Here is a 15,948-nt window from a genome sequence, read left to right as displayed (position 1 = left end):
TGATGTGCTTTCCCTGTTTTCTCCATCTTCCCTCAATAATATCTTGCGAATTCACCTTCCATTGACAATATTTTACCAATTAATCTATCTCTAATGACATCTTACAAATCATCGTTCCATTAAAAAAAAAAAAAAATACTAGTCCATCTTCTTTCAACAGTATTTTTACTAATCTTCCTTCTTTTAACAATGTATTACCAAACTATCTTCTCTTTACAATATCGTACCAAATATTGTTTCATTACCTGCTGCAGCGACCTGAGTGACGGAAAATATAATGAAAGGTCGCGGGGCGCTGCATCCACATTGATCAAGGGCAAAGTTTCTAATTGACTTTAAAATTATCCCGGACGTCAACACACCACCAAGTAAGTCAATTTTAAATGCTGCGACCTACGCGGCGCTCACGGAGATTCATTTTGTGCTGCTTACAATTGGCTTGATTACATTAGATACTTACTGAAGCGAGTTTTATGACTCGTATGAACTGACGATATTATAGTTATGCAACTATTCTGGTGAGAGAGAGAGAGAGAGAGAGAGAGAGAGAGAGAGAGAGAGAGAGAGAGAGAGAGAGAGAGAGAGAGAGAGAGAGAGAGAGAGAGAGAGCGTAGTATCTCTAATAACCTTTGGCACGAGAGAGAGAGAGAGAGAGAGAGAGAGAGAGAGAGAGAGAGAGAGAGAGAGAGAGAGAGAGAGAGAGAGAGAGAGAGAGAGAGAGAGAGAGAGAGAGAGAGAGAGAGCGTAGTATCCCTAATAACCTTTGGCACCGACGCACTTTATAGATTTTTTGCGTCATTATTTTCACTTAAACACTCATAAATTAGAGTCTACACCTTACGGTCTGGTTAACTGGCTGTTATATCACACTCAAAAGGGATAATCCCACGGGTAAACTTTGCATAATTTCTTCTTTTTACTGGGGTAGGAGCTGTGACTTGACATCTCCTGAAGAAGAGGGCGTGAACTAACTGCTGTGTTGAACTTTACGTGCTTTACTTTCTTCACTCACGGTTGACGTTGAAATAGACCAAAAAAAAAAAATCAGCAAAAGAACTGCACTTAGGTGGCACAGTGAAACAGAATCGTAACTGAATAGCAGACCATTAGCATTATTTTTACCATATTGTTCATGATTCTTGGAGCACCCCTCCCCGTCACTCTAAAACCAAAATTATCACCATCCTGCACATACACGCCGTTTCTGCACAGCTGTGAAAGCATTATATTACCATAATGATGCTCAAAGTGGCTGGAACTGACGGGGAGGAAGAAAAGATAGGCTGGAGTCAAGCCATTCTCACCCCCCCACCATCTCTCTCTCTCTCTCTCTCTCTCTCTCTCTCTCTCTCTCTCTCTCTCTCTCTCTCTCTCTCTCTCTCTCTCTCTCACTCACTACAAGTACACTTCTCTACAGATTACGTAAAACTCTCCTGTGAATGGATACCTGGTATTTGGTTTACAAGCGCTCCAGAAATTCTCTCGCTACTTGAACGAGAGCTAAAATACTACATCAATAATAACTACAAAGACTTCCCGCTGTAAACACTCATGCTGATACTGGTGATGGCGTTGAAATAGAAAGACACTTTCTAATAATGAGACAAGAAGCGAGTTTCCATGGAGATTCGTGGTTGTACATGTTGCTTCAAGGGGTTATTTCTCCAGAGCACTCGACGCTCACTTCCTGGTAAACAGATCTCTTACCAGCTGTGAATCGAGACTGACTATCAGTGCCTCTTCGTTTTTACTCTGATTTTTCTCATACAGATATCAAACAATTGCAGGTTTTGATGTTAAATTTAAATTAATTCAGGTAAGAAATGATTACGGACGTTTCTGTCATGAATAATAGTGTCTTAAATGTACCTCTCGAGTGCCATCAACAAAGACAAAGTGGGTTAATAGTAATTTAATAGTTTGTCTCATATGTTCATAAAGGAGTATACAATTTTCTCAGCCCTAATTTCTTTAACCTAGATCCGGTAGTATCTGAGAGAGAGAGAGAGAGAGAGAGAGATAGAGAGAGAGAGAGAGAGAGAGAGAGAGAGAGAGAGAGAGAGAGAGAGAGAGAGAGAGAGAGAGAGGAGAGTGAACAACAAGGAAAATGAAAATTGAGACGGGAGGAAAGTTGCGCCAAGACTTTTTTACTGGGCACAATGTAAACAACAAGATCGACAACTTCCGGAACCTTGATTGACAACTTCGTAACAATGGCAAACTTCTCTGCCAGGTCGCCACAGTGTCAAAGGAGGATAAAAAGATAGCACGATTAGTTGCAAAGTGGAGAGGCGAGTGATTCCGTGGATGAGAGTAATGGATAAAGTGACAGGATTCACTTAAGAGAAGCTTACCTTACCTTTGAACTCAAAAATGTACAAAATACCGTTCCGTCATGCAAAGATGAATAAGATACGATGCGTTATATGTCCAAGCATTTGTTTTGGGTCAGTGCAGGACGGCATTTTCTGTTCATATTCTGTAGATATTCATTATTATGTGAAAATCTTCCGTTGAGACTGAGCCATTTGACTTGTTGCTGCACTAAAAACAAACAAATAAATAAGTAAATAAATAAATAATAAAAAAATAAAATAAATATCAATAATTAAATAAATAAAAATACGCAAATAGAAAAAAATCACTAGCGTCTAAAACTTCCTGTACAATAAATATCGTAATTCTTTAGGAACGTCCTCATCTCAAATTCTCCACAAATGCTGCCCAGCGTAAATTCTAGACACGATTTTTTTTTCTTAAACAAACGTTATGACATATTCGAATACAGTAGAAATTATATTTCAGGTAAAATACGTCGATTGGCAGATGGTCAAAGTCTGCAGATTTCTATAATGACGGAACTTTTGTGTGTTTCTAATGGGCAGCCAGATTGTGCGTTAGCTGACAATGAAGTGCGTGAACTGCTTTATTACGTATGGACATTGTAACACGAGTACGGCCAATATTAATGATGCATTTCCTTTGACTTTCATTATACTCTTTTTTTTTTTTCATTATTATTCTCATGCTTGGTGTAGCTGAATACTGTGCTTGACACCGATAAAGAATCAAACTAAATGGAATAAAAATGCATAGAAACAACACCAATTAACAGAATTAATAAGTAACGACGCACACAATCCGATATATATTGTTTGGCTATTTAAGTTGTTTTCTAGAGCGATCACGTGAGGAGTAAGCACATAATGGCATCACTCCAGATCACAGAGGCTTCAGGGACCACTGAGATCTCAAGGCATCGCTGCAGTGACACATGCATTGCATCTTGCGGGGGTCTAGTGAGCATGAACTCTCACGCTGCATGCAAACTTAGTTCATTTAGTGCAAGCGTAGTTTCTCATTACGCATATATGGAAATGCAGGACGTCCCTCATTACACATGCAAGCTTCGTCCCTTCCTCATCCGTGCACACCTATAATATCCTGTCATTTCCTGGTGCCATCGACGTTTCTCATTATATATGCAGGTCTTGTCTCTCTTTAAGTGTATATGCCTGGTGTCGTCTCATGCGTGCAAGCTCCGGTGCCTCCGTGTCCACATTACACAACACTGCACTGCCAGCGGTGATAATAACATTTCAGGAGTTACGTAATTTCAACGCGCTCATTTATATTGTCAGCGAATGCATGCAAAAAAATATTACAATAGTTGTGCATGCATAACTTTTTATTTTATTTATATAAATAGTTTAATTATAATTAAAAAAAAATTTAACAAGAGAACATGTAAAAAAAATGCAAAACACATTGACACAATTCATCGTTTAGCTTTGATACATGAAGATGGAGAAACAAAACACACATATTCCTCCTTGAAAAGTACAAGCTCTTCATTTGTCTCTCTTATATCTGGAACAATGTAGGGACAAATTCAACATTTATATTCAGTTGCGTAATTTATACAAATCTTGAAGGCAGGTGCTTGTATATTATAAAATCTCTGTAGCTACCAGTAACAACTTCCTGGATAATATGAACACACATCGCCTGTCTTAAATAAAAATCTGCTGCCCACATCTTCAAGGATAAAATAACAAAATAAGACATTCCGTGTATGATGTAAGTGCATGGATCGTGTCGACAAACTAAACTCTTTTCCTGTACCGATTTTTTTTTCGCTTTTTTTTTTTTTTATTTGTTAGTTTAAACTGTGTAAAGAATACCTTCTCTTTCCACAAACAATAAATTACTTTAAAAACGAATGGTTCTCTCTCTCTCTCTCTCTCTCCCTCTCTCTCTCTCTCTCTCTCTCTCTCTCTCTCTCTCTCTCTAAAATAAAAAAAATAAAAAAATCATAGACCCACCCTCAAATACACCTGGCGTAGTCACGTTAGCCAATATTCATGACAGCGAGTGCAGGTCACTATGGATATGAGGCACAGCAGGGATTCGCGCAACACTATTCCCTGCCTCTCATCCTCTTCCCCTTCCTTCCCTGTTACTCAACATTTCACGCCCAAAGTACCAGACGGGACGACTAGAAGCAGCTGTACTCCATGAACACTACACTTAATACTGTATCTTTCACTGCAGCTCACTAATATAACAGAGTACAAGTCACTATATATATTTCTCTTAACGTGCATCCCTCATTAATTCAGACAGTATAATCAAGCGACTGGCCATTAGGAAGTCTATTAAGAAAAGCCTGTGACTTTGGACCATTACGAATGATGCCTTTGCTGTACCTCGGTTAATGAATATACTCACTCCTAATGATCCTTCTGTGGGCAAAAGCAATGAATGAGGAGAAAATTAAACGAGGGTGAAGGTTAGATTAGTATTTCAATAGAGGAGGAGTTGGTTTGTTTGTGTTCCTTGCGTGTTGTGAAACGGACGGGATTAGTTTGCCATCTCGCATTTCTAATTCAACTTTACTCATTATTTTATATTATTATTATTATTATTATTATATTATTATTATTATTATTATTATTATTATTATTATTATTACAACTATTATTACAACTATTATTATTATTATTATTATTATTATTATTATTATTATTATTATTATTATGAACAGTAGTAGTGGTAGTAGTAGCAGTAGTACCAGAAGTGGTAGTAGTAGTCGTGGCTATAGTAGCCGTAGTAGCAGTAGTAATAGTAGTAGCAGTAGTAGTAGTAGTAGTAGTAGTAGTAGTAGTAGTAACAGCAGCAAAAGCGGTAGTAGTAATGGTTATATGATAATCTTTAATCATTAGCATCATCATCATTATTATTACATTTTCACTGAGTCATTATTGGATTTATCATCATTATTTACTGTTATTAAAAATATGTTTGGTAACTGATTCAGAGACACAGAGACAACAAATCTGACCACAAATAACACAGTAATATAAGAGAAGCTACAAGAACCCAGTAGGCCTATAAGAAGCACTCGCTGTACGTTACATACATACACGTACATACATACATACACCTATCATGTCTATCTATAAACTTATCTAATCTTATTCATCTAATCTTATTTTATACAACCCTATAGAATATATTTCAACTGTTTACCATTATTTAAAAAAACAATTTCTTCTTATCCCCTTTCTGATCTAAATTCGCTATACTCCTACTTGAATAAATAAATTTTTGCCTTAACCTGATTGCTGACCCTAAGGACCTATGTTGCATGAAATCTATTTATCTTTACCTTCGCCTCTCTAATGAATAAATTTGAAAGCTTCAGTCACATCTCGTATATTTCATAATTATTCTTTGTATCTTTGTACCTCTAGTCATCTGTAAAGCCAAGGCCATATCTCTCTATCTCTCCTGTAATAAACCACATCAGTATTAGACGACTGCAATAAAGCAAATTATAATAATAAAGTATATTATAACCTAAGAAAATTAGAGAGCGAGCGAGAGAGAGAGAGAGAGAGAGAGAGAGAGAGAGAGAGAGAGAGAGAGAGAGAGAGAGAGAGAGAGAGAGAGAGAGAGAGAGAGAGAAACAGACAACAGACGGACATCCAGACAGATAAAATTTCAGTGCACCACAACAAAGGGTTAATATAACGGCCCCCGTGATAAAGGATACTAATCTGAAATAAGAAAATAAAAAGAAGAAAAATATATAAGGTAACATAAAAGCAAGATATCGTCACTGAGTGTTATGGAGGACAAGAGAGTTCATAGAGGTGAGTAAGAAGGCCAACGTGCCCTCACCACTGGGAGAAGCACTTCCTGTGTGGAGTAATGGCACATCCCAGCATCACAAATAGACACAAAGCTGCATCTTGGCTCCCACACAGGAACAAGTATCACGCAAGCAGGTCAACCGAGATGGGACAATCGAGCAAGTACTGTATAGTTGAGAAACAAAGAAAAATACACAAAAAAGGAAAATAAGCCATAGATGCTGCTCACACTTGGGATCTTCGTTACATCAGAGAGAGGGGGAAAATAAAAAGCAGACAAAGCTGTACCGGGTGTTCGCTTTGAGGAGTATACAAACGAGTTATCTTCAAAATGAGTGTTGCGTCACAGCACACGTGCAGCTGAGAGGCTGTTGCTGTTCATAACTGTATTGTTCGTTAGGAATTATTTGGTGCATCCGTGTGCATGTTCTTGTCAGAGTTCCGTGCCGTAAACAGAGAGAGAGAGAGAGAGAGAGAGAGAGAGAGAGAGAGAGAGAGAGAGAGAGAGAGAGAGAGAGAGAGAGAGAGAGAGAGAGAGAGAGAGAGAGAGAGAGAGAGAGAGAGAGAGAGAGAGAGAGAGAGAGAGAGAGAGAGAGAGAGTTTATTCTGAAACTCCCGCTCCAGAACATATACAAACGTAGATTCAAGGAACTACACCGAGAGAAATTCGAGAGCCTTTTCATTATTAAGGCTTTTGATAATCTATTATCATTTTAATTGGCCCATTAAGATTCTCTCAAGTGACGAGTGTCGAAAGCACCTGGAGAGTTAAATTGACGGTAACTTTTGGAAATCTCGGAGTCTTCTCTCTTCAAAATCGAGATTTTTTTTTCTCGAATGTGATTTTGTTTGACTTCGATGTCAAGTAAAGCAGTCATAGCCATAAAAACTGATGTTCCTATTTTTGCAAACAACTAAGTGTAAGAAAACAAGGATATCACAGTAGACTTTCCTCCACCAAACACCATCACCAGTCACCTCAACAGTCTTGCATTCAACACGTCCTACAAGCTATTTTGCAGAATCCATCACTAGAATCACCAGTTCTCAAATAAGTCACACCACTATTGTCACCACCATCACAAAATGCCATGAGAGGACACAATAATACTACTAATTTCGCCTAACCAACAACAACACCGCAGCGAGCATCACCCCTACAACACAACCTGAAGCGTTAAAGTGCAGTGTTGTCTGTTAGAACTCACTGGAACTATGACACCGCAAGTATTTCCCGTACTCGGAATGTCGCGGAGATAGTGCAGTAACTTTTTGCCACTTAGGTACACGCGAATACGAGTATACAAGCACTGCCATTATGACGATGCTCTCAGCCGCTAACTGACACTTATTTCCGTCGTTCAAAATGTGTGTTTTTCTACCAAAACCATTACTTTTCTACTCTACTGGAAATGTTAAGTCATTTAGCCGCACGCCTTAAAACAACACTGAAATACGTTGGCCAATTAGCAAGTGTTACCATGTTCTTGGGTTCTAAAATGACAAAATTACTGCACTAGAGCCCGTGACCTTGAGTTGCTTCTACACATTCTCACCTTGATGTGACACACAATTTCCAGTGCTCCTCTCCTGACACCTTCCCATTATATCCTGACCATATATCATTGCTTCAGAGATGCTCATTAACCTCTCAGGGAGCCAATTACGTATCTCCTCCCATGAGCAATGATGCCAACGCCTACGCCTCACCTCCTCCTACGTGCATTTCAGTCCTTAGCCTCTGCCTCTCAATATTCTGCTTTGCTTAGGAATGCGACCAGCTGGTGTTTAAATACAGAGAATGCTGTGATAACCGTGAATGTAAATAATATTAATGACAAGAAGTTGAAAAAAAAATGAGGATGATGAAAATGAAGGAATAATGTTGTGACTCTAAAGGAAATTTGTGTCTGAAAGAGGAAAAATACTAACCGATTCCATTATATTCATATCCTTCATAGAGATTAAGCATGTTGTTTATTGACTGGAGGTGAGCAAAACCACAGAGCCCAGATTCTGCAGGTCAATCACATATCATACTTTGATGAATTTCGTAACATTAATTTCCTTTGCCTTTAATCAGAGTTAACCGTTTCACTGCGACAAGGAACAATTTACAGGACTAAAAGCAACCCATGGAGTCTTTATAAGCATCCACAAGAAAGAAGAGGATAAAAAGAATATATTTTGCATTTTCTAGCCAGTACAATGTTTGGAGGTGGCTGGAGAACAAGAAGAAATATCTCAGAGTCGTTAGTGATGAAGGAAAGGTGCAGCAAAAAACAATGAAAATTAAATACAGTCTGAACAACTGCAATTTATCCAGCTTTAATTCATCTTTCATGAAGCTAAGTGGCGATAATAATTACAAAAAAAAAAAAAAATACTGAACCCTGTTTTTATTATACACGTTCTTTGTGAATTATCTAAAAACTTCTTGGAGTGTCTAGACGCTTCTGAAATAGACCGTCATTCCACATCAACATTTGCTTCCAGTAATGTTATTGCAACGGTGCAGCACCAAAAGAGATTCTTTCTCACCAGACGCAAGGTAGGCAATGCCTGTCAGTGTAACCAAAAGAGATAAAGAGATGAAAATATTTGTATCGCTTGATAGGAGAGAGAGAGAGAGAGAGAGAGAGAGAGAGAGAGAGAGAGAGAGAGAGAGAGAGAGAGAGAGAGAGAGAGAGAGAGAGAGAGAGAGAGAGAGAGAGAGAGAGAGAGAGAGCATTAGAGTAAAAAAAAGGCACAGAATAATGACACATACAGAACGGCACTAAACCAATTTATCATATGCCATTTTTCCTAGTACAAATTTTATGGCATATCTTCCATTGATTATTCCTTTGCTTTTTTTTTTTCTAGCCATGTATAACTTTTTTTTTTTACATTTTTCTTAGTACCGTGCCAGTCAAATACTTCACTCGCTTCTTACATCGCTCCCTATATCTTTTACAACTACACCCACAGGTATGAGTGAGAGCCATATTAAAAAAAACAGTAAGACGGACTATCCGACATCTACCATTTTCTACTTGATTTTCTTTATCACGTTCATTATTCTTATTCTGGAACTCTTTATTTCCCCAGCCTTAGTCTGTCTACCTAATAGTTACAAGGTCACGTATATCAGTATCACAAAACTGCCACTACAGCTGTCACAATCATTGCCACCACCATCATAACGAATAAAAAAAGTGTTCTGAATACTAATTTCCTCACTCTGGCATGACAGATCAGTTGATAAATTATTAGCTGTCACGCAACATTATCCACTCGATTGACAACCGCGTGATGCTTGCTCACTAACTAGCGTCATGATATATTACTGAATGTGCTCATCACATTGCAAGATTAAGGAAATGTTTTCAACCACTAAGGTGAAGAGAAACCGATGATGTGCGATCAGAGTGCATCACATGAACCTAGTCTTCACTACGCTATTCATACTCCCTTCTCGTGTGTGTGTGTGTGTGTGTGTGTGTGTGTGTGTGTGTGTGTGTGTGTGTGTGTGTGTGTGTGTGTGTGTGTGTGTGTGTGTGTGTGTGTGTGTTTCATATACATTTAACGTAGTGGCGGATATAGTCGGCGCCAGCAATAAGAGTACACATAATGTTACCTCACTACACGAGCTCATCCAGTAAATAATAATTACACGACAGTTGAAACAATTGTGTTTCTGGCAGAGTGGTGAGATTGCCGGCAGAGCGCCTGACTGTCGTTGCCAGCGGGATATTATAGGATAATTTTCTATGTTTTATTAAGGCAATATACAGTACATAACGACGAGTGTCTGTATGGATTTTACACTGCGTGCGTCGCGTTATATTCACTTTACCTACCGACTAAGGCAGTACGACTCGCTGTAATTATGGCAGCGCTACCAAAGCGTCTCTGTACAAAGCTGTAAAAAAAAAAAAAAAGAAAATAACATTACAAAAGTCGGCATGAGTGAGCAGCCGTGGATATCCTGTATCAAAGTGAGTAGAGCGCCACGTTGTCACAAAGCAACGCCCACTTATAAACGTTACCAAAGGCACAGCATCACCGAGACGAAAGATTTATGCAAATCCCCGCATCACTGCAAGTCACCTGAAAGAGAACAACCTTCTGTCTTTTGGGGAATGGTGGAGTCTGCGGTAAGACTTAAAATTTCTTTGTTGTCGACCAAGAAAGAAACCTTTGCTTAAAAACGATTAAAAATCGGATCGCTTCTTTGCAACTTTTTTCTTTCAGCGGAATTCCGAAAAGTGGAAGGGAGTGTTGTGGAGTGATGAGGAAACATTTGTTATGTGTGGGAATCAAAATGGACGCTCGTATCAGCAGTCAGTGACAAAGTTTGTAAACGATATCATTTCATATCCCAAAACATTATGGTATGTGAGAGTTTGGGAGTGCCATATATAGGCAAAATTAAGTTGCATTCACCCAAAATTAAACCATTAATTAAAGCCATTTTGGGTTATCATGTGACCAATTGCCAGAATATTTTGACGTCTGCATAGCGGTGCTCCAGCTCATGCCGCCTACAGTGGTGATGCACTGACTTGGAGTCGGATTGAATTCTTGGAAGACTGGCTCAGAGTTGAACAATCTCAGTCGTATATAAAATTGCTGTCCGGTAATTAAACGCCGAATGCAAGGAAAAGGAAAACCGCCTCCTCTGCTGGAAACTTGGTATATCAGTGATTAAGGATAACCTGAAACTCCTTCCGCCTGAAGTTATATCAGCGAACTGCATCTTTCCCTAAACGTCTGAACCATGTATTAGCCAATGCGACTGTTCATTTCATATTTAGTGTTTTCAGTTTATAAAACGAGCCAGTGAAAAAATTATATATACATTTACAAAGACACACACACACACACACACACACACACACACATAAATGGAAGTGCAAGTAATATTACAGTATAATGATGTTGGGAACGTCATCCCTCGGCCACCAAGGACATGTTGTAAACACACTTTGTGGGGAACTTCGACGATAATGAAGGTTTAATTTTATCATCTCCACCACAGTATTAACTGGAATGAAAAGCATCTTGATCTTAGGCAGTGCAGCTACTACCTAAATAAATACATAAATGAATAAATAAATAAAATAACGCCCTTTAAACAACTTTAGATACTCATATTTCAGGAATGGTTGAATGGAATATTGTATTTCACTATCAGTTTGTGATCCTGGATCATGTTTGCCTGCCTGCCTGACCTCGTGGTGATATTGGCAGAAGCTAGTGTTGTTCGTCCGTTTGTGTGATCGTAGTGGTGGTAAATGAAGTGGAAGGTGGTGGAGGTGGTACGAGGTGATGCTGGTGGTGGTAAATGAAGTGAAAGGTGGTGGAAGAGGTAAGAGATTGTGTTGGTGGTGGTGGTGGTGGTGAAATTAATGATATTGGCGAAACAGGTAAAGGCAAATGTAACATTTGCTGTAATTCTCAAGGCTATACCCATTATCCCTCTTAATGAAGGAAAACTGACTGGGTCTCATGTGTCACTATGACCCCTTCACAACACCCACGCCGCCTTCAGAGAGAGAGAGAGAGAGAGAGAGAGAGAGAGAGAGAGAGAGAGAGAGAGAGAGAGCCCCTTCACAACACCCACGCCGCCTTCAGAGAGAGAGAGAGAGAGAGAGAGAGAGAGAGAGAGAGAGAGAGAGAGAGAGAGAGAGAGAGAGAATGTCACCACAAGTAAGTAAACACCGAGCCGTTTCGACATGTCTGGTAGCAGGTCGCGGCTGCTCCGTCAGGGCTGCCAACATGGCAGCTGTGAGGCCGCCGGGTTGCCCTTTAGATTAGTTCTCCCCCTTCGACAGTTGTTCGATAGTTACGAAACGACAGAATGCCTCACAAGCAGCACCATTGAACACACGGAGCGAGGAATATGAATCCTATTTATGACATCTAAACTAGAAAATATGTGTTTATTTTGTGCGTGGGATTTAACGCCCACAGTATAGAGGGGGTTTGTCAGCAGCTACTTGCGATGAGTTGTGGTTAAAGTTAACATAAATATATCTGCTCTGTAATAAAAAAAAGTTTGCTTAAAATTCAAGAAACATAAAACAGTTAACTGCCAATGCCAACTCCACTCTCTCTCTCTCTCTCTCTCTCTCTCTCTCTCTCTCTCACAAACACACAAACACACACACACACACACAGCGGCAGTTCGCAAGTAACATAACACCAAAATGTTTTACATCCAATATCATAAGATATCGATTTGGAAGTTGCGAAACTTAATTTATCTGTTTACAGAAAAAAAAAACACATATTGGTATGTTTGTTTTGGGTGGATTGCATCCCCTTTTGTGACTAACAACTTTGAATTTTTATAAAGGAACTATTATAGGTCATGTCAAAGCTCTACTTATGTGGTGACAAATTAACCTTCTTTAAACACGCTAATATTTATTTATTTTTTTTATCTAGGAAGCTAAGGAAACACTATAGTTTATTGAGCGGTTAGCCAAATATTATCAACAATGATGTTTATAGTGATGTTTATACTTACACTAAAAATTAAGGTGTATCAAAAGTGTAGGGAATGAACAGGTACTGATTTCCAAACCACGACTTCGCCTTATTGGGTAGAATGCGCAGTTACTTTCTCCGTCGCCTTTTAAACGAAAACTAAGAAGAAACGAAATATAAAAGAAGCAAGAACATGTGACAACAAGAAGAATAGAAGAAATGAAGGAGGAAGAATAGAAATATGAAAACAATTACAAGAATACTACAAGAAGCTGTCACAAACTGATAGAAGAGACAGGAATAGATTACCAAGGACAACAAGATACGGCGGGTATCACAAGACAAGACCCTGCTCACACCGATTTGTTCCTACATGGTGGCGGTCAATGGCAGTGTACGGAGGCAAGCACTTGCTGCCGTGCGTTTCCTTTACCGTGTGACAAACTGGGCCGTCTCAAAGATTTCCCTTCCTATCGTCTAGATGATGGGCGGTTTCATAATGCTAAGACTGACACACGTGGCGAGTGCCGCCGCGATTTATGTGTGAGGGCGCCCTTATATGGTATTTGTTGCCATAGCAACTCGAGCTTGGAGTCTAAGTGAGTTGAGACCAATGTATTCCAGATGACACGAATGATTAGCAATTATGATTTGTTTACTAATAAAAAGGAGAATTAGCCAGCCATATAGTATACAAGTTTCACTCACCACATACAAAGACAGAACCATTAAGTAAATGTTGAGGGGAAATTGCAGAAATATTCCCAGAACATCCTCAGAAATATATGAACAAATAAAATAAAGAAATTTTGGTGAGTGAGCCAAACAGACTTTTATTGTTTGTTTATTGCTTTTGCAATCAGTAATTATTTCGTTTTGTTCTGCCATTCCACTTTCCCTTCATTAACAAAATGATCTGCGTGTTTATCTTAAGCGGAAATATTTTGTTGCCTCTTCATTATTAATGATGACGCTGCCGTCTGATCATACACACACACACACACACACACACACACACACACACGGTAGAAACTGCGCGTTGGGAAGCGTCTCTTGTGTGCACTGTCACGGTTGCAAGACAGCAGCAGAAGAAACATCCATGTAGCTATCACGAGATTAATAGACAAGGAAACCAGAATGATACCACACAGCTAATGACATTGTAAAGCTGGACCGCAGCCACAACATATGTCAAAACTCCTCCTCCTTGCTCATGATTGGCGAAGGTACGATCTGTCGCACCTATGAGGGTGGGCCTCATGTACAGGGCGCCAGAAAATGTCATAGGGATATTTTGATATTTATATATGTTGTAAAATAAACCTAATGAGAATGACGACATTTTCGGGGCAAAAGTCACTATAACAGAGGGTATATCATGTCATGTAAGAGAGGGAGAAGACAGACAGAGAGAAGCGGGACAGATCTGTCAGGCCACAGGGGGTCAAGACGGGGCAAGCCGCCCATCACAGTTTCTGTAAGTAGAGCTTGAAACTTGTAATTTAGTACAGATAAAATATTAGGATAATATTACACGTTGAAAGGAGAAATCTTGGATACGTGTAGAATGTGTTTTGGTATCGAATATTGACCGAGAAGAAATACGAGTCCGAAAGCGCGACAGCGCCATGGTATTAGTAACAGTAGCATTAGTAGTAGGAGTGGTATTAGTAGTAGTAGTGGTATTAGTAGTAGTAATTATTATTCGTAGTAATAGTAATAATAGTAATATTAGCAGTAAAATGTAGTTGTTGTAGCAGTGTTGGTAGTAGTAATAGTATTACTATTATTATTATTATTATTATTATTATTATTATTATTATTATTAGTAGTAGTAGTAGTAGTAGTAGTAGTAGTAGTAGTAGTAGTTCTAGTAGTAGTAGTAGTAGTAGTAGTAGTAGTAGTAGTAGTAGTAGTAGTAGTAGTAGCAGTAGTAAGTAGCAGCAGCAGCAGCAGCAGCAGCAGCAGTAGCACCAGTAGTAGTAGTAGTAGTAGTTGTAGTAGTAGTAGTAAAACAAGTAGTAGTAGTAGAAGTTGTAATAGCAGTAGTAGTAGTAGTAGTAGTAGTAGTAGTAGTAGTAGTAGTAGTAGTAGTAGTAGTAGTAGTAGTAGTAGTAGTAGTAGTCGTAGTAGTAGCAGTAGTAGTAGTCGTAGTAGTAGCAGTAGTAGTAGTAGTAGTAGTGTGTGTGTGTGTGTGTGTGTAGTGAATGATGATAAAGATAAAAGTAGTAGTAAAACTAGTAGTAGTAGTAGTAGTAAAACAAGAAGTAATAGTAGTAGTGATACAAGTAGTAGTAGTAGTAGTAGTAGTAGTAGTAGTAGTAGTAGTAGTAGTAGTAGTAGTAAAACAAGTAGTAGTAGTAGTAAAACAAGTAGTAGTAGTAGTAGTAAAACAAGAAGTAGTAGTAGTAAAACTAGTAGTAGCAGTAGTAGTAGAAAACAAGAAGTAATAGTAGTAGTAAAACAAGTAGTAGTAGTAGTAGTAGTAGTAAAACAAGTAGTATTAGTAGCAGCAATAGTACAAGTGAAACAAGTAGTAGTAAAACAAGTGGTGGTAGTGGTGGTAGTAGTAGCAGTAACAGTAGTAGTAATAGTAGTAGTAGTAGTAAAACAAGTAGTATTAATAGTAGCAATAGTAGTAGTGAAACAAGTAGTAGTAGTAAAACAGCAGTAGTAGTAGTAGTAGTAGTATAATTGGCTACTTTGATATTATTAAACTGATATTAGCATGATGATGATGATGATTTATGGGTGATGATGGGGGGCTGCTATGGTACGTGGTAAAACTGTAGTGGGAGACAGAGGGAGAGGGGATGGTAGAAGATGGAGTTTCTGATGGCGGCCAAGAGATAGGAAAGAAGTACGAATAGTTTCCTCTGAAAGTTTCACACTGGTTATCATGTTAGTGAATGTGAACAGCCCGGGACTCACCTGTCGCCTCGCCTCCTTCACGTCAGACCGCCATACGAGAAACAGGAAGAAAAAAAAAAGTTATTGGTCACCACAACAAAGCAAACACCAGGCCTGCTAGCTCCGGACTGGCTGCAGGACACCGCTTCTCTGTCAGCGCTGCCAACATGACCGATGGTGTGGTGGCTGCTAAGCTCTTTAACTGCTCGTTACATACTTCGTCTCTAAATCCAATTAAACCAATTAATGAAGCACTTGAGTGGGACTTGACTGCAGTACAGTGATGTCCATATTGAAGTGATGAAGTACAGCATACCCATCTCACCGTTTACCTACGTATTATTACAAAGTTTATGACGTGGAATGCTGTACAAGAACTGCAGTGGCAGGTAGATTTGAAATT

At 38.9% G+C, this 15,948-nt stretch overlaps 1 protein-coding gene across 4 annotated transcripts in view; it reads right to left on the bottom strand.

The window, feature by feature from the left end:
• The window catches only part of LOC135098308 (uncharacterized), a 69,327-nt gene extending 53,623 nt beyond the window's left edge, over positions 1 to 15,704 (bottom strand). For 3 of the 4 annotated variants that reach the window (XM_064000599.1, XM_064000616.1, XM_064000609.1), the window contains exon 1: positions 15,567 to 15,704. The gene's annotated coding sequence lies outside the window, so the exon portion shown is untranslated. The remainder of the gene's footprint in view (positions 1 to 15,566) is intronic. The other variant, XR_010266816.1, reaches the window with a different exon arrangement.
• Between the last annotated feature and the right edge of the window lie 244 nt (positions 15,705 to 15,948).

This window comes from Scylla paramamosain, chromosome 4 (genome assembly GCF_035594125.1).
Source record: "Scylla paramamosain isolate STU-SP2022 chromosome 4, ASM3559412v1, whole genome shotgun sequence".
Taxonomy (NCBI): domain Eukaryota; kingdom Metazoa; phylum Arthropoda; class Malacostraca; order Decapoda; family Portunidae; genus Scylla; species Scylla paramamosain.
This window is presented reverse-complemented; position numbering and strand designations above follow the sequence as displayed.